General features: G+C 45.1%; 1 protein-coding gene across 1 annotated transcript in view; it reads right to left on the reverse strand.

Annotated features, from left to right (window-relative positions):
- The window catches only part of LOC137431787 (protein-cysteine N-palmitoyltransferase HHAT-like protein), a 264417-nt gene that overhangs the window by 243783 nt on the left and 1725 nt on the right, over nucleotides 1-18909 (reverse strand). Inside the window, 1 exon segment of the mRNA XM_078782469.1 lies at nucleotides 18269-18472. The gene's annotated coding sequence lies outside the window, so the exon portion shown is untranslated.

Below are 18909 nucleotides of genomic sequence, written 5' to 3' on the forward strand. Positions count from 1 at the left end.
ACACAAGTGCGGAAAGTGGCTTTGCAATACTCGCACAATTGTATAAAGTGGTTTTGCATTGCTAGCACAGGGGTGGAAAGTGTTTTGCAACACCAACACAAGTGTGGAAAGTGGTTTTGCAACACCAACAGAAGTGTGGAAAGCAGTTTTGCATCACTAGCACAAGTGTGGGAAGTGGTTTTGCAACACGTACAGTCGTACACAAGTGGGGAAAGTGGCCTTGCAATACTCGCACAAGTGTGGAAAGTGGTTTTCAATGCCAACACAAGTGTGGAAAGTGGTTTTGCAACACCAACACAAGTGTGGGAAGTGGCTTTGCAATACTCGCACATGTGTGGAAAGTGGTTTTGCAACACCAACACAAGTGTAGAAAGTGGTTTTCAAACACAAACACAAGTGGGGAAAGTGGCTTTGCAATACTCGCACAAGTGTGGAAAGTGGTTTTCAATGCCAACACAAGTGTGGAAAGTGGTTTTGCAACACCAACACAAGTGTGGGAAGTGGCTTTGCAATACTCGCACATGTGTGGAAAGTGGTTTTGCAACACCAACACAAGTGTGGAAAGTGGTTTTGCAACACGAACACAAGTGGGGAAAGTGGCTTTGCAATACTCGTACAAGTGTGAAAAGTGGTTTTGCATTGCCAGCAATAGTGTGGAAAGTGGTTTTGCAACACCAACACAAGTGTGGAAAGTGGTTTTGCATCACGAACACAAGTGGGGAAAGTGGCTTTGCCTCACTAGCGCAAGTGTGGGAAGTGGTTTTGCAACACCAACACAAGTGTGGAAAGTGGTTTTGAAAGTGGTTTCTCGTCAAATATGTATTATTTTGATGTATACAAGTACAATACACCCTGGTTAATGAAGCACACACGTTTCTGCACTAGAGGGGTGACTTGCAACCAAAGAAACGTGCACTTTTATGTCAAACCTGCTTATTTTGGGCAAACGAGATTGGATTTGCGCGAAAACGGTTTCCTGTAAAATATGTATTCTTTTCATGTATACAAGTGTAATACACCCTATATAATGAAGCACACACGTTTCTGCACTAGAAGGGTGACTTGCAACCAAAGAAACGTGCACTTTTATGTCCAAACTGCTTATTTTGGGCATGCGAGATTGGATTTGCACGAAAAAGGTTTCTCGTCAAATATGTATTATTTTGATGTAGACAAGTGTAATACACCCTATCTCATGAAGCACACACGTTTCTGCACTGGAAGGGTGACTTTCAACCAAAGAAACGTGCACTTTTATGTCAAAACTGCTTATTTTTCGCATACAAGATTGGATTTGCACGAAAACAGTTTCCTGTCAAATATGTATTATTTTGATGTATACAAGTGTAATACATCCTATATAATGAAGCACACACGTTTCTGCACAAGACGGGTGACTTGCAACCAAAGAAACGTGCACTTTTATGTCAAAACCGCTTATTTTTGGCATACAAGATTGGATTTGCACGAAAACAGTTTCCTGTCAAATATGTATTATTTTGATGTATACAAGTGTAATACACCCTATATAATGATGCACACACGTTTCTGCACTAGATGGGTGACTTGCAACCAAAGAAACGTGCACTTTTATGTCCAAACTGCTTATTTTGGGCAGACGAGATTGGATTTGCACCAAAAAGGTTTCTTGTCAAATATGTATTCTTTTGATGTATACAAGTGTAATACACCCTGTCTGATGAAGCACAGACGTTTCTGCACAAGAAGGGTGACTTGCAACCAAAGAAACGTGCACTTTTATGTCAAAACTGCTTATTTTTGGCATACGAGATTGGATTTGCGCGAAAACAGTTTCCTGTCAAATATGTATTATTTTGATGTATACAAGGGTAATACACCCTATCTGATGAAGCACAGACGTTTCTGCACAAGAAGGGTAAATTTCAACCAAAGAAACGTGCACTTTTATGTCAAAACTGCTTATTTTGGGCATACGAGATTGGATTTGAACGAAAAAGGTTTCTCGTCAAATATGTATTATTTTGATGTATGCAAGTACAATACACCCTGTCTAATGAAGCACACACGTTTCTGCACAAGAAGGGTGACTTGCAACCAAAGAAACGTGCACTTTTATGTCAAAACTGCTTATTTTTTGCATATGACATTGGATTTGCGTGAAAACAGTTTCCTGTCAAATATGTATTATTTTGATGTATACAAGTGTAATACACCCTATCTAATGAAGCACACACGTTTCTGCACGAGAAGAGTGACTTGGACCCAAAGAAACGTGCACTTTTATGTCAAAACTGCTTATTTTTCGCATCCGAGATTGGATTTGCGCGAAAACGGTTTCCTGTGAAATATGTATTATTTTGATGCATATAAGTGTAATACACCCTATCTAATGAAGCACACACGTTTCTGCACAAGAAGGGTGACTTGCAAAAAAAGAAACTTGCACTTTTACGTCAAAACTGCTTATTTTGGACATACGAGATTGGATTTGCACGAAAATGATTTATCGTCAAATATGTATTATTTTAATGTATACAAGTGTAATACACCGTATCTAATGAAGCACACACGTTTCTGCACTAGAAGGGTGACTTGCAACCAAAGAAACGTGCACTTTTACGTCAAAACTGCTTATTTTGGACATACGAGATTGGATTTGCACGAAAATGATTTATCGTCAAATATGTATTATTTTAATGTATACAAGTACAATACACCCCATCTAATGAAGCACACACGTTTCTGCACTAGAAGTGTGACTTGCAACAAAAGAAACGTTCACTTTTATGTCAAAACTGCGTATTTTTGGCATACAAGATTGGATTTGCGCGAAAACAGTTTCCTGTCAAATATATTGTTGCGGATATGGGATTTGCATCCATCCATATCCGCTTGTAAATATTCCCCTATTTCCTCAATACTTCCCAACTATCCCCAATCCCCCATTCCCTAGTCCCATTTTCTGTAAACAACACTCTGTAGACCCGACCTCCCCCTATTTTCCCCATTAAATGTCGTGCCCAGGTTCACCGCATCTCATGTAAGACAACTATAGGACATCTTGCAAGTTATTCTTAGTCTATGTCAGTTAAGGACTCGTTTCCATTAATTCTGACCCTTCGTTGCACCAGAATGTGATTGTATGGCACCGTTAGGAAGTTTAGGACCTCCCAATACCTCCCCGCAGCTCTTCCTCACGGTTCAGAAACAACAACAACAACAACAACAGCGGCGGCGTGCACAGGGAGTGCGCGTCCTCACTCCGGCTTGGTTGGTAGGGGGTGTTGGGAGGGCATGAGGCCTTCCCAGCGAGCCGCCATCGAACATGTGCTCGACGGGGTTACCAAATAGGGGCTCCCTGTCAGCTCCTCGTCAAGGGCGGAGCCCGGTAACCCCCGCACCCAATGGAAGCGGCGGACCGGTCCCATCTGGGGCGGAGCCAACCAGCCGAGGGCGTGTCACTCCCCGTTGAGCATGCGCAGCCGAGGGAGTGGTGACGTCAGATGCGCGCTGAGCTTGAAGCAAGAAAGACGCCACCTCCGAGTGCTGTGAGGCCTCTCTGCATGTCTTGGACCGTGCTTGATCCTGTCCCTGAGCCAACGTGCACCTTGTGCTATCGACTGCCTGTCCCTTCCTGCCATCAATCCCTGTGTAAGTCAGCCTTGTTCCGTTTGTCTGTGGTCTGTCTGGGATAAGATAAGATTGTATCTAAGTGCCTATCTCTTCTGTGTCTTTACCTCACTAGTCACTACCTTGTAATCTACCCCTTTTCTCCACCACTAATTATACCCTCCTCCGGAGGTCTTGAGAACTGTACCCCTTGCGTCGTTTCATTTATCCCAGTCGTTGTGTCCTTTCCATCATTGATTTAGCATAGCGCGATTTGGTCAACGTTTGGGTGGAATCGGGGTCTAGTCGGGGAATAACTGTTAGGTCGCGGTAATACACCACCGCTCGGTCGAAATAACATCTAACCGCGATCCGTAACAATATATTATTCCCTCCACGTCTTTCGAAGTCACGTCTTTCGAAGTCACGTATATAGTCACGTCTTTCGAAGCTGTCCATGCCCTCACGCTTTCGAAGTTAAGTAATTGTTCACAATTGTGTTTTTGTCGAAACTGTATCTATCTTTCGGTGTGTGTACCTATAGTGTGTCTTTAGTAAGATTCTCGGTGTTAATCTTTCATACCTGCATACAAAATCGTCGGTTAATTCGTGTCGCGTATTCTGAGGCCTAGTAGGCTATCGTGTCTGACTTGAGGCTTTGTTTTTCTCTCAGCGGTTCGTGGATTGCGCTGCAATTACTTTCGTTCTCTGTTTTTGTCCCAGTCTTTCACCCCATACTTCCTTGTTTAAAATCTCAACTCAAAAAAAAAAAACCAAAAAAACCAATTCGTTTTTTTTGAAAAATTCCAAAAATTCGTCTGTTCTTATTCATTTATTCGTTGTTCTTATCTGTTTGTTCGTTCTTCAATCACGTTGTTCGTGATCATGTGATCACGTTGTTAAAAATGTTTAAACTTTCCCCTGAAGAACTGTATTCTGTCGTATATTATAACCCCTTTTTCTTCTTCTTCTAGAAAAGGATGCTTTTGACTTGCTCACCAAATCTATTCATTCCAAAAAAAAAATTCAATCTCTTACAGTTCCTTTTTTCTACATTCCCGAAACTCTCCTGCACTCCACCCCCCCTTCAGCGTCCTAAAATGTATTTTTGACTCGAAGGTCTCAAGAAACTCATTTTGCAATAAATGTTCGTTTCCCATTAATCGTACACTTTTCAAAATCCAATCTCACCCCTCCCCTCCAAATCTTCCCCATCACCCCTTCCCTCCAAAACTTCCCAATCACCCCTCCCCTCCAAAACTTCCCCATCACCCCTCCCCTCCAAATCTACCCCCTTGCCCCTCCCCTCCAACTCTTCCCCATCACCCATCTATTTCAAATATCCCCCCTTGCCCCTCCCCTCCAAATCTTCCCCATCACCCATCCCTTTCAAATCTTCCCCCTTGCTCCTCGCCTCCAAATCTTCCCCATCACCCATCCCTTTCAAATCTCTCCCCTTGCTCCTTCCCTCCTAAACTCCCCCCACACCCCTCCCCTCCGAGACTCTCCCTCGCTCCTCCCCTCCTAGACTCCCCTCTCACCCCTCCTCCTCAAAGCGTCCTCCCCGCTTCTTCCCCATTCCAACTTTCACCTTCATCTCCCCCAACCTTCTGCCTCGCTCTTCCCCCTCCTCAAATAACACCTCAATGTGCCTCACCCAATCACCATCAAACCTTTTGTCCACCCCATTCTTCCCTTTCTCCAAGCTATTCTGAAATCTCTGACACACCTTCAACAGCTCTCCCTACCTCTTCCTCCTCTTCCACATGTTACCCTACCCCTCCCCCCCTGTTCTCTATCCGATGCTCCCCCTTCCTCTTCAGTAACGGTATGGACCTCAAACATCCGAGGCCTTCGCTCAAACTTGACTGATCTCTCCATACAGGTTGCTTCTGACAAACCAGACGTGATCTGCTTAACAGAAACTTTCCTCCTTCATGATGTCTCTGAATCCTTGGTATCTCTCCCAGGTTACTCCCTACTCCGGTATGATAGACCTGAGCCTCGTACTGGAGGTGGGGTTGCTATCTTTATTTTAAAAAACTCTCTTCCTCACTCTCCCTGCACTGCCCTCTCTCCACCTCACCCCCAGGAATACCTTTGGCTACGGCTTCCCCTTCGCTCCCACCTTTTGTTCATATGTGTGTTGTACCGTCCACCAAACAGTGATGACTCTATCTTAATCTCGCTGTCTGATAATATGGACCAACTTTTATCTACTTATCCCAAATCTCTCTTCCTCATATGTGGTGATTTCAATTGTCACCATGCCACTTGGCTGGTTGTGGGTGCCTCTCTCACCAGCCATGGCTCTTGAGCAAAGGACTTCTGCGACTCACTGGGACTGACACAATCTGTCAATTTCCCGACCCGGATCTCAGTCAACGGAGCATCTTCTCTTCTGGACTTGGTTATGACTAACTTCCCTGAAAACGAGCAACACTCCAGAGGGTCACCTTTCCCCTTGTATAGAGGGACGAGGGTACTCAGTTCCCCATCCACTGGAATGCAGCCTTCTTTCACCACCAGATTACAGATGTCTGTCATTCTATTCACACCCCAACTTCCTGCTGCCTTCAACATATCTCCCACAACTCCCGTCGGCCCTCCCGCTTTTCTACTTTTCATTGCTTTTATCGCTTCCTCAACTTCCTTCTCAGTTATCTTCTCTGCCGGTCCTAAAACTTGGTTACTCTCTATGTTGCCATCCCATTCATTCTCTGTATTCAACAGCATTTCCATATATCTTTCCCGTCTTCCTTTAATTCCATCTGGGTCCACAACGATTTGTCCCACTACATCCTGAAAGCAACTCACCCCCATCACATCACACCTCTCTTTCGCTATCTGCTTTGCAATCCTGAATACCGCTCTTTGACCATCCTCCGAATCCAAGCGTTCTCCGAACATTTTCCTACATGCCTCCTGCGCCTTTGCTACCTATTTCTTTGCAGCCTTCTTGGCTGCCTTATAACTTTCATGCCCTGCTTTTTCTGCTCCCCTACCCTTCGCCTTCTGCCACTCCTTGAACTTCTTCCTCGTAAATCCTCTTTCCAACTTCATCATCCCACCACCATGTCTCCGAGTGCCTCGGTGGTCCTTTTGTCCATCCACATATCTCACCAACGGCTCCCAACAGACTATCTTTCATTGACATCCAACCACGTTCAAGCTCAACCACATCATCCTCAACCCTACTCAGCCTCTCTTTTAATCCCTCCCTTACTGTCACCTCTTTCAACCTCCACACCTTCATTCTCGGTTGGTACTTCACCTGCCGAGCTCTCCTCGCACCTCTCACCCTTATGTCGCAGAAAACCAAGTGGTGCTGTGAAACAGCCTCCTCCCCCGGGAACACCTTTGTTTCCGAGATAGGGTGCCCCCTATCTCGCCTACGCACCATCAGGTAGTAAACGGTTGTCGTCGACCCACCTGACGTGTATGTAACAAGCTTATTATCCCCTTTCTGGAACTGAGTATTACAAATCAACAAATCAGCCCCATCAGCAAACTCCAAAATTCTTTCACCTTCTCCATTTCTCACACCATATCCGTAGCCCCCATTAACTCCCTCAAAACCGTCCATACTCCTTCCCACATGTCCATTTAGGTCTCCTCCTACCACAACAACTTCCTCATCTTTCACGTTTTCCATCAGTTTCTCTATCGCACACCAAAACTTGTCCTTCTCTTCATCGCTCCGACCAACCTGCGGCGCATATCCCGAGATGACGTTCACCAAGAGCTTTCCAATCATCATTTTCACCATCATAAACCTATCAATCACTCTAGACACACTCACCACACTGTGTACAAACTCCTCAGAAAACAGGACACCAACATCATTCACGCCCTCCGGGCACCCTTGCCACACAAACTTGTATTTCTGTCCCTGCCTACCCTTCACCATTCTCACACCACTTCCCTTCCATCTCGTCTCTTGCACACAACATATGTCCACTCTTCTTCTGACCAATACTTCCACCACTTCTCCTGATCTCCCTGTCATTGTCCCTACATTCCATGTCCCAAACCTCAGAAACCTATCTCCACTTTCGGCTGTACCCTGCCCATATGTAGTTGTAATTGTCATGGTTCTCTTTTTGAGGCAATGTTTTCATGGTCGGATGCCCTTCCTGACGCCAACCCTCTTAGTCGCCTCTTACGACATGCAGGGATATGGTGTACCTATTCTAACCAGGGTACACACCAGGAGAAGAATGGATCATAAATCCATATTCCTACAATATGGAGAAAATGTCAAATGATGAAGAACTGAAGGAAGATCTTATTGATTTGCTGTTACGGATTCGTCACTTCCGTCTTTGTGGTTGTCATCCACTTGAAGCATTTTTAGTTTCATGTACTATTATTGTTACAGTTTGAGTGTGAAATGGAGATAACTGTCTTAAAAGAAAAAAATTAGTGTTTCAAAAGAAACGAAATGGATCGGGAGAAACCGGAAGAGGAAGAAGAAGAGGAGGCTGGAGTGGATCAAGTGAGATCGGGAAAGAAAGGCCGATCTGCTTTGAGGTGTCGAGCGGACGCTGGTGGACATTGGTCACGAGCGAATATTGGTTTCCCTGGGAAAGGGATTCCTGTGACAGTGTCGTTATTACTGTGGCAGATAAACCTGCATGACGGGTTTTGCTGTTGGTTCCGAAAGTGAATCATTGTTGGAGAGCAGGTATGCCTCCATTACGGGCCCGTCCGCCATTTCACCTCGCACCAGCCATTTCACCTCGCACCAGCGATTCACCTGGTTCTCGTGTGTGTCGTGGATTTCGCTTGGGAATTCGCGGTTCTCCACTTGGGAGCCGCTGATCGTTCATGTTAGCGTCATTGTCTGGTGAACTGAAGGTGTGAATTCCCAGTCGCCTTTTGGGTGAACAGTTGCCTGACCGACTTCGGCCCGACCTCACCCAGCGGCTCTTCGGCAGCGTCGACTGTCAGCCGTCCTGGGTTCAGGTCTCAGTACGACCTGTTTTCTTGTGATCACCGGAGCATGGATCGACTTTGGCCTGGTGTCGTGACAGTGACTTTGGGCGTGTTACAGTTCGCTCACGTGGAGTACCGTGAGTTATTGAGTTAAGAAACTGGTGGTACCATCATAGGAATTATATGGTGTTTGTTGTGCAATTGAGGGTTTATTGTACTTGTGCAAGTTGTTATTATTGTGTGATTTTAATACAATACTTGGGTTTTGTAACAACTGATTGGTGTGGTTTCACCATTGGTCATTGGCACACATAATAGCACATCTTTCTGCCGTGACTCCTTTCGGGGCTCGGAGGTACACCGTGACCGGGGTTTGGGGAGGAGCATGTAACAGAAATTGGCAGCTCATCCGGGATAGAATTCCCTAACATTCCCAAAATTCCCAAATTTGGAATTTTCTAACATTCCCAAATTTGTATTTCTGAAAATTTGACATTTTTTGTGTGAAGGTTAACAGGTGCTAACTAATAGTCACCATGGTGTTTGACGTCGAAAAGTTTGCGACGTCCCCTAACGAGGCACAGTTCCAGGCGTTTAAAAGATCGGAACTCATGATATTGGCCAATTATTGTAACTTGGAGGTCCGAGTTAGTATGAAGAAAGCAGAGATTCAGACATTGGTGGTAGAATCTCTAGTGGGCCAAGGAACATGGGAAGAGGTAGCCTTGGATTGGTTACCAGAGGAAAAAGGAAATCTGGAGCTCCGGAAAATGGAGATGCAACTGCAGAGCCAGGAAAGGTTAAAAGAGTTAGAATGGAAAGCAGAAAAGGAAAGAGCAGAGGAAAGGAGAGCCGAAAGGGAAAGAGCAGAACAGGAACAAGAACTCGAGAACAGAAGAGCCGAGGAAAGAGGAGAGGAAAGGAGAGCCGAAAGGGAGTTAAAGGAACGGGACATGAAGGAACGGGACATGGAGTATCAGAGGGAACTTCAACTCAAGGAGCTTGAATTACTGGGGGGAACGGAGAGAAGTAGTATCCATGCCGGCTAGTTCGACAACCAGTCAGAACTCTTGGAATGTTGGTATGCATGTGAGGCTGGTTCCACCCTTCAATGAAAAGGAGGTAGCCAAGTTATTTTTACACTTTGAGAAGGTGGCTCAAATGTTAAAATGGCCTGTGGGGTCCTGGACTATGTTAGTACAAAGTGTTCTGGTGGGTAAAGCTCAAGATATCTATTCGGCTTTACCGATTGACCAATGTGCAGATTATGAGATAGTGAAGAAAGCCATTCTCAAAGCCTATTAATTGGTCCCTGAAGCTTACCGACAAAAATTTAGGAATGCCAGGAAGAGGGAGAGTGGGACCCTTGTGGAGTTTGCCGGAATGAAGGAAACTAGGTTTGATAGGTGGTGTGACTCGAAGGAGATTGGGAAAGACTTCAACCATTTACGACAATTGATCTTGGTGGAGGAATTCAAACAGTGTGTCCACGTGGACATTAAAGTGCATCTGGATGAAAAAAAGGTACCGGAGTTGTATGAGGCAGCAACAGTGGCAGATGACTATGCCTTGACACACCGGATGGGGTTCCACAAACCTAACTTCCCGCCTAGAGTTAGCCAGGGGAGTTACGGTAAATCAGGTTCGGAGAATTCATGGAGGTGGCATGGAGAGGACTATGGGGAAAAATCTGATACCGCAACTTTTAGGGATCAGAGGACTGCAGTTCCAAGGCAGACCTATCTTCCGGGGGCCCGAGGCAGACCACGGGTTTTTCCTCTGGGCCTACTTGCGCTTTTTGCAAGAAACCTGGGCATTTGATGTCCGAATGTTATGCCCTGAAAAGGAAAAATCAGGATCAGAGTCAGGCTAGTGCAACTCCGAATGCGTTGGCTAATGCGAGAAATCGTCCTTGGAGGATAGTGCCTTGTGAAGTTTCCCGTGCCAAAGTTACGGCATCACAGAACGACCTTGTCCAAGAGGGTTGCAAACCTTTTATTTCCGAGGGGTTTGTGTCACTGGATGGGGACCTAACGAACCAGAGACCTGTTAGGGTATTGAGGGACACAAGAGCACATCAATCTTTGATGCTTGAGGGCATTTTGCCATTGTCGGAGACGTCGGCAACTGGGGTTAGTGTTCTCTTACAGGGGGTTGGTGGCTATGTTAAAGCTCCTCTTCATGTCATCCATTTAAAGTCTGAGTTGGTGTCAGGACCGGTCACTGTGGGGTTACAAGCCACTCTTCCTGTAGAGGGAATCTCTTTTATTATCGGGAATGATTTGGCTGGGGGTGGAGTTTCTGGTAATCCGATGTTGGTTGAAAAGCCCAGTATGGAAAATAACACAGCACAGTTAGAGCAGGAGATTCCGGGTATCTTTCCATCCTGTGCAGTGACTCGTGCTATGGGTAGGAAGTGCTCTGAAGAGAAGGAGAAGGAAGGTGATGTGGATTTGGGTTCCATAGAGATATTGGAGGAAAAGTCTGGAAGAGGTAATGGGCAAGGGAGTGACATCAAGGAACCTAAGGAAAAGGTTGCGTCTGGACCATAAGAGAAAATGGAGTGTCCGTCGGAGACATCTGGGAACGAGGCTGAACAAACGGTGCTTGTCCGAAAGAGACTTGTTGAAGAACAACACAGAGATTCGGAGCTCCGGAGTTTGATTGGTAAAGCCATTACAGAGGAAGAGGCTATGAAGGTACCTGTTGGTTACTTCATGGAAGGGGAAATACTAATGAGAAAATGGAGACCACCGGAGGTGCCAGCAAATGACGAGTGGAAAGTTCATTACCAAATTGTGGTGCCACAGCCGTACCGGAAGGAGATATTGAGTTTGGCACATGAGACACCTTTGGCCGGGCATCTTGGAGTGAACAAGACATGTGACAGAATTTTGGTACATTTTTTCTGGCCAGGATTGTGGCGTGATGTGGCGGAGTTCTGTAAATCTTGCCATTCTTGCCAGCTGGTGGGAAAACATAAACAGAAAGTCCCTTCTGCACCTTTAAAACCAATTCCAGCTTTTGAAGAGCCATTCAGCCGAGTCATTATTGACTGTGTAGGCCCTTTACCTAAAACTAAGGCTGGACATCAGTATTTGTTGACCATCATGTGCGCTTCCACGAGGTTTCCAGAAGCAGTGCCTCTTAGAGAAATTACTGCGGCAGTTATTGCGAAGGTCTTGATTACATTTTTCACTTTGGTTGGCCTACCTGAGGTCATCCAGTCTGATCAGGGTTCCAATTTCATGTCAATGCTTTTTCAGCAAGTGGTACACCTGTTGGGAGGGGAGCAGGTAAGATCAAGTACTTACCATCCCGAGAGCCAAGGGGCCTTGGAAAGGTTTCACAGGACATTGAAGAATATGATCAGAACATACTGTTTTGAATGTGACAAGGATTGGGATGAGGGAATACCCTGATTGTTGTTTGCTACTAGGGAATCTTTTCAGGAGTCATTGGGATTCAGTCCTTTTGAACTTGTGTTTGGACACGCAGTTCGAGTACCATTGAAATTGGTGAAAGAACAGTGGCTACAGGAGGAGTCACAGTCAACAGTGGGAGAGTATGTCTCAACGGTTAGGCACAGATTGGCAAAGGCTTGTGAAGTTGCGAGAGGAAACTTGAAAGTGACACAGGATAAAATGAAAGTGAGACATGACAAGAAATCTCAGATAAGAAATTTCAGTCCTGAGGACCGAGTGTTAGTGTTGCTTCCTGTTCCAGGTCAGCCACTACAGGCTAGGTCTTTTAGTCCCTATGCAATCGAAAGGAGGGTTAATGAAACAGATTACGTGGTGACAACTCCCGACCGACGGAAAAAGCGGCAGCTGTGTCATGTCAACCGACTGAAAAAAATATTATGAGAGGAAGCCTGTGGAAAAAATGGTTCCTGTCTCACCTGTCGTGTCTGTAGTCGGGGTGCAAGAGAATCCAGAGTTAAAAGTCTTCACCGATCACAACCCCTTAACCTTCATTCAAAAAATGAAAAATAAAAATCAGAGGTTGATGAGATGGAGTTTGTCTTTGCAGGAGTTCAACTTGGAAATTGAGCATGTAAAGGGCAGGGACAATGTCGTTGCTGATGCTTTATCCAGAGTGAACTAATTTTGAAAATTCCTGTAGGTTGTTTGGAAGTTTTGTTGCTTTCTTCTGGGGAATATTAATTATTGTTGCTCACGTGAGTTGATCATTTGGGTGTGAGTTTTACTTTTGGTTTGTTAAAGGGGGTTTTTGCATGAAAATAAAGTTTTCACTATGTTCAAACTTTCTTTCTTGAGGGTAGGGAGTGGTATGGATTCGTCACTTCCGTCTTTGTGGTTGTCATCCACTTGAAGCATTTTTAGTTTCATGTACTATTATTGTTACTGTTTGAGTGTGAAATGGAGATAACTGGCTTAAAAGATAAAAATTAGTGTTTCAAAAGAAAAACGAAATGGATCGGGAGAAACCGGAAGAGGAAGAAGAAGAAGAGGCTGGAACGGATCAAGTGAGATCGGGAAAGAAGGGCCGATCTGCTTTGAGGTGTCGAGCGGACGCTGGTGGACGTTGGTCACGAGCGAATATTGGTTTCCCCGGGAAAGGGATTCCTGTGACAGTGTCATTATTACTGCGGCAGATAAACCTGTGTGACGGGTTTTGCTGTTGGTTCCGAAATTGCATCATTGTTGGAGCAGGTACGCCTCCATTACGGGCCCATCTCCCATTTCACCTCGCACCAGCGATTCACCTGGTTCTCGTGTGTGTCGTGGATTTCGCTTGGGAATTCGCGGTTCTCCGCTTGGGAGCCGCTGATCGTTCATGTCAGCGTCATTGTCTGGTGAACTGAAGGTGTGAATTCCCAGTCGCCTTTTGGGTGAACATTTGCCTGACCGACGTCGGCCCGACCTCACCCAGCGGCTCTTCGGCAGCGTCGACTGTGAGCCATCCCGGGTTCAGGTCTCAGTACGACCTGTTTTTTTGTGATCACCGGAGCGTGGATCGACTTTGGCCTGGTGTCGTGACAGTGACTTTGGGGGTGTTACAGTTCGCTCACGTGGAGTACCGTGAGTTATTGAGTTAAGAAACTGGTGGTACCATCATAGGAATTATATGGTGTTTGTTGTGCAATTGAGGTTTTATTGTACTTGTGCAAGTTGTTATTATTGTGTGATTTTAATACAATACTTGGGTTTTGTAACAACTGATTGGTGTGGTTTCACCATTGGTCATTGGCACACATAATAGCACATCTTTCTGCCGTGACTCCTTACGGGGCTCGGAGGTAGGGGAAGGCGGGGCAAGTTGAGCATAGGGGTAAGTTGAGCCACCACCTCCCAGCCAGTTATGAATGAGTCAGACTTTGTGGTGGCGCCATCTATAGATGCCCCATTGCATAACTCCAAATTCTGCCATATTGTTTTCTAAATTGAAACAGAAACCAGTGTTGCAGATGGAAAAATCCAATTTTCAGCCATAAAAGTAAAAAGGTGTAAAACAGTTAAGTTCACGTTTCTTCCATATGCAGCATAGATATAATATGGATATCAGATGACAATTGTTAGTCTAGGTATGTGTCTCCATTCTTGTCATAGACTTTAATACGATGGATGCATAGAATATGTGTGTATGTGCAGACATCTCAGAAAGTTCAGACTGGGGTAAGTTGAGCCAGACCCTACGGGGCGAGTTGAGCCATGGCTCAACTTGCCCCGTAGGGTCTGGCTCAACTTGCCAACTCATGTTGGTGGAGATAATAACAATTAGCATTTATAATGCGCTTTTCCCCAAAGGCTCAAAGCGCTTACAGAATACCATATTATTACCCCGGTCATTGGATACATTGCGAGCCTGCACCACACTGGGTGTACCATCTCCACTCCCCGGGGAGCATTCCTTGCCGTGCTGCCATTTCAAGCGCTCCGAGCAAAGCTCGGGCAAATGTGCTGGCAAATCAAGATTTGTGCATTATATTGCTCGGGTTGATGTACTGAATGGAGAGGAATTTCAGTTTGAAGGTGTCTTCCTGCAGAAGGTTGCTGGAAAAGTTGGATCTGACAACCCAGTGTTTGTTCCAAACCCAAAGGATGAAGCAGGATTTGAACTGGAAGACATCGTGCGTAAGCTGCCACAGCCTAAGTGCGTTGGCAGTTCTGCCCGTTGTTCTGGACAGCTTGTGTTCAATTGTGACTTGTCAGTTTGGCAGCTTAATTGACTTGATTTCTGACATGTTTTAGTTTTAGTTCCAGATCCAAATGATGAAGCTGGCATTGATGAGCAAGATATTGTGCCTTCATTGCCACAGTCTGACTGTTGGCCTTTCTGGGTGTATTTGGGACACTTTTGTTTTATTGTGACTTAAAACTGTGGCAGCTGTTTTCAACTCAATCCAGCTGCCACATTGAATTATAACCATGAACACAAGGCACATGTAAATATTTCGTTCAGTGTTGTAACAAGTACATTAAATATTTTTCAGGCAGACCAATTTTTGTACTTCAGTTATCTTTATTTGGGGCAATGATCAACTATTTGGGATACTTTTTGTTTAATTGTGACTTGGAACTGTGACAGGTGGATTGAGTTGACTTTTCTTACCACAGTTGACAATCTTGTTTTTCTATGAGAGTGACTCAATTTGTTCGTAACTGATTACTATAACCATGAACACAAGGTAATCATTTCGTTCAGTGTTGTAGAACTTTACAACATTAAATATTTTTCTGGCAAAACAATGGTTTTCTACTTTAGTTATCTTTATTTGGGGCAATGATCAACTTACCCCTATGTGGTACAACTTACCCCAGAGGTTGGATCAACTTACCCCTCAGGCGGGGCAAGTTGAGCCATTTGGCCTCCGTTTTTTCAAAGGTCACAGTGACTTTCAGTGTGGGGATAGAAAGTAAGAACTAGCTACAAAATGTTTCCCAAGGATTAAATTAGAAGGCAAGATACTCATTTGTGCAAGATCATCAGTAAGTTCAGTCCTACCATTCCAAGAACAAAAACTGGCTCAACTTGCCCCGCCTTCCCCTACACCGTGACCGGGGTTTGGGGAGGAGCACGTAACATTGCGGACAAATCGAGCTCTTGAAATGCAATTTGAAAGCAAGACTTTGGAGGAGTTTTGGTGTGCAGCACTAGATATGTTCGCAAGACCTGGTGGAAAAGCACTCATACCATTTCATTTGCCTTTGTGTTTTTGTGTTTTTGTGCATTTGCCATTTGTGTCCTCATTCTATTTGCAACGACATACTTGTGTGAATCTGGATTCAGTTCCCTTTTGTCAATCAAGACAAAATCTAGGAATCGCCTGAATCCACAGGCAGACCTGCGGATCACAGTCAGCAAGAAAGTTCCACGTTTTGACAAAATCATGAAAGAGAAGCAGGAACAAAGAAGTCATTGAATTTTATGTTCACAATTGGGATTGATTTTACTGTTTCAAATTTTTTTCTGTGTAAATTAAAATCTAATTGCTCAATTTATATTTGCATTTCATGCACCGAGTTAAAATCTTTTTTTTTTAGTTCAATTTGTTCACCCGCAGTATTGTATGTGGTTCAATTTGTGGTTCAAAAATATAGAAGTCATTGAATTTTATGTTCACAATTGGGATTTATTTTACTGTTTCATTTTTTTTCTGAATAAATTAGAAACTAATTGCTCAATATATATTTGCATTTCATGCACTGAGTTAAAATCTTATTTTTTAGTTCGATTTGTTCACCCACAGTATTGTATGTGGTTCAATTTGTGGTTCAAAAATTTGACTTCTTCATCTTCAAATGTGATATTACTTTTGTAGGGGGTGCGAACATTAATCAAATATTTCCTAGGGGTGTGGGGCATAGAAAAGGTTGAGAACCACTGCTCTGGAGTCTAGACCATCCTGCCAGCCACGCATCATCAAATTATATCTGTAAACTATCAGAAATCGCTCAGTAAACCCCAATGAATGGGAAATAAATTACAACATCCGAAAACAAAGGATTCAATAATAATACAATAGATACGTCAATCCCGAGGCACAAAAACGAGCCCGGACAAGGGGAATAACCACCGATGCCAAACCACGCGCCCCACTGCAGAGCCCGAACCACCATCTACAGGATATACCATGGGATTTTATTTACTCACCACACATACATATTGGAGGAATTTTAGACGATGCTTCACCCACCTTTCTCCCCCATTCACCTGTGTATACGCAGTTCGCGTTCAAACTTAGTCGTTACAATTAATTTAACACGACATATCCAGAACATACTCTGAAGTTATTGTTCGTCTCGTTCATCAGAGAATGCTGTCTAACCAGGTTCCTCACAAAGATGATAATGATCATGATCCAAGAGAGAGTATTTGCTTTCTTCAACAGAGCAGAAATAACAGAAAAATGGGACGACATGAATTTTATTCTTCAACAATGTTGAAAAAAACAAAAAAAATTGCATTTGCAAACAACCATTTAAAATCAATATATTGTATGCATTTAGCAGCCTTTTTTATTTTATTTTATATATACTGAATCGAGGCTCGTGAAAGAGCTGACAACCGCGAGGGAAAGACAGCACAGGGGGACCACGAGGGAAAGACAACACAGGGGGACCACGAGGGAAAGACAGCACAGGGGGACCACGAGGGAAAGACAGCACAGGGGGACCGCGAGGGAAAGACAGCACAGGGGGACCGCGAGGGAAAGACAGCACAGGGGGACCACGAGGGAAAGACAACACAGGGGGACCACGAGGGAAAGACAGCACAGGGAAAGACAGCACATGGGGACCGTGAGGGAAAGACAGCACAGGGGGACCACGAGGGAAAGACAACACAGGGGGACCACGAGGGAAAGACAGCACAGGGGGACCACGAGGGAAAGACAGCACAGGGGGACCACGAGGGAAAGACAGCACATGGGGACCACGAGGGAAAGACAGTACAGGGGGACCACGAGGGAAAGACAGCACATGGGGACCGTGAGGGAAAGACAGCACAGGGGGACCACGAGGGAAAGACAGTACAGGGGGACCGCGAGGGAAAGACAGCACAGGGGGACCACGAGGGAAAGACAGTACAGGGGGACCGTGAGGGAAAGACAGCACAGGGGGACCGCGAGGGAAAGACAGTACAGGGGGACCACGAGGGAAAGACAGTACAGGGGGACCGCGAGGGAAAGACAGTACAGGGGGACCGCGAGGGAAAGACAGCACAGGGGGACCGCGAGGGAAAGACAGCACATGGGGACCGCGAGGGAAAGACAGCACATGGGGACCGCGAGGGAAAGACAGCACATGGGGACCGCGAGGGAAAGACAGCACATGGGGACCGCGAGGGAAAGACAGCACATGGGGACCGTGAGGGAAAGACAGTACAGGGGGACCACGAGGGAAAGACAGTACAGGGGGACCGCGAGGGAAAGACAGTACAGGGGGACTGCGAGGGAAAGACAGCACAGGGGGACCGTGAGGGAAAGACAGCACATGGGGACCGCGAGGGAAAGACAGCACAGGGGGACCATGAGGGAAAGACAGCACAGGGGGACCATGAGGGAAAGACAGCACAGGGGGACCGCGAGGGAAAGACAGCACATGGGGACCACGAGGGAAAGACAGCACAGGGGGACCACGAGGGAAAGACAGCACAGGGGTACCACGAGGGAAAGACCAAAGACTTTTGTGCATATACACAGTAAAGGTAAATGTAAAGTAGAAATAAAACACATGTGGAATGATTGTAAAAAAGAAAGAAAAAGAAAACTCACAAGTTTATTGGTAAATGTCCTGTTTCAAAGTAATGTCTTCCTTTCACAAAGTCAACATTTAAATACACACGAGAGTTGCAGCAAACTTCGATGTAGGTATGAGGTCTCCAGGTAATCATTGTCTCAGACCTGGGACGCACTGGCTCATGCAGCACATCAAAGTGGGATGGGTTGGGGCAGGGCACTCCCCCATCAAATGCATGACTGTGAAACAACATCACGTATTGGGATTACTTAAGTGTTTGGTGTTGGGAGAGATGGGGGTGGAATGGGGGAAGGGGGAGGGTTGAAGGTTTCATATCAGGTTGAAAATGTACAGGTGATGTAATATTGTGTGAATGGTGAATTGTGCAGATGAAAGAGATTCAGTTCTTTTCAAATATTTTTTTGGATAATATCTCCAAAGTTGTTTTGCTCCAAGTTTATGTAGTTTGGGATGGTTTGTTTGGCGTTCCCCTGGTGAGTACGTCACTCCTTATGATTGGATTCAAAAATCCCTGATACAATATTGATTTGACCAATGTCGACTGATATCCTTGCAATATGTGTGAAAGGACACTGATCTCTTCTAATTGTGATATACAGTGCAAACTCCTTTGGGAAAATATGCAAATTATATCAAAATATGTGAATGTTCAAGT

Source organism: Myxine glutinosa, chromosome 7, assembly GCF_964187855.1.
Source record: "Myxine glutinosa chromosome 7, kmMyxGlut1.1, whole genome shotgun sequence".
In the NCBI taxonomy this organism is placed as follows: domain Eukaryota; kingdom Metazoa; phylum Chordata; class Myxini; order Myxiniformes; family Myxinidae; genus Myxine; species Myxine glutinosa.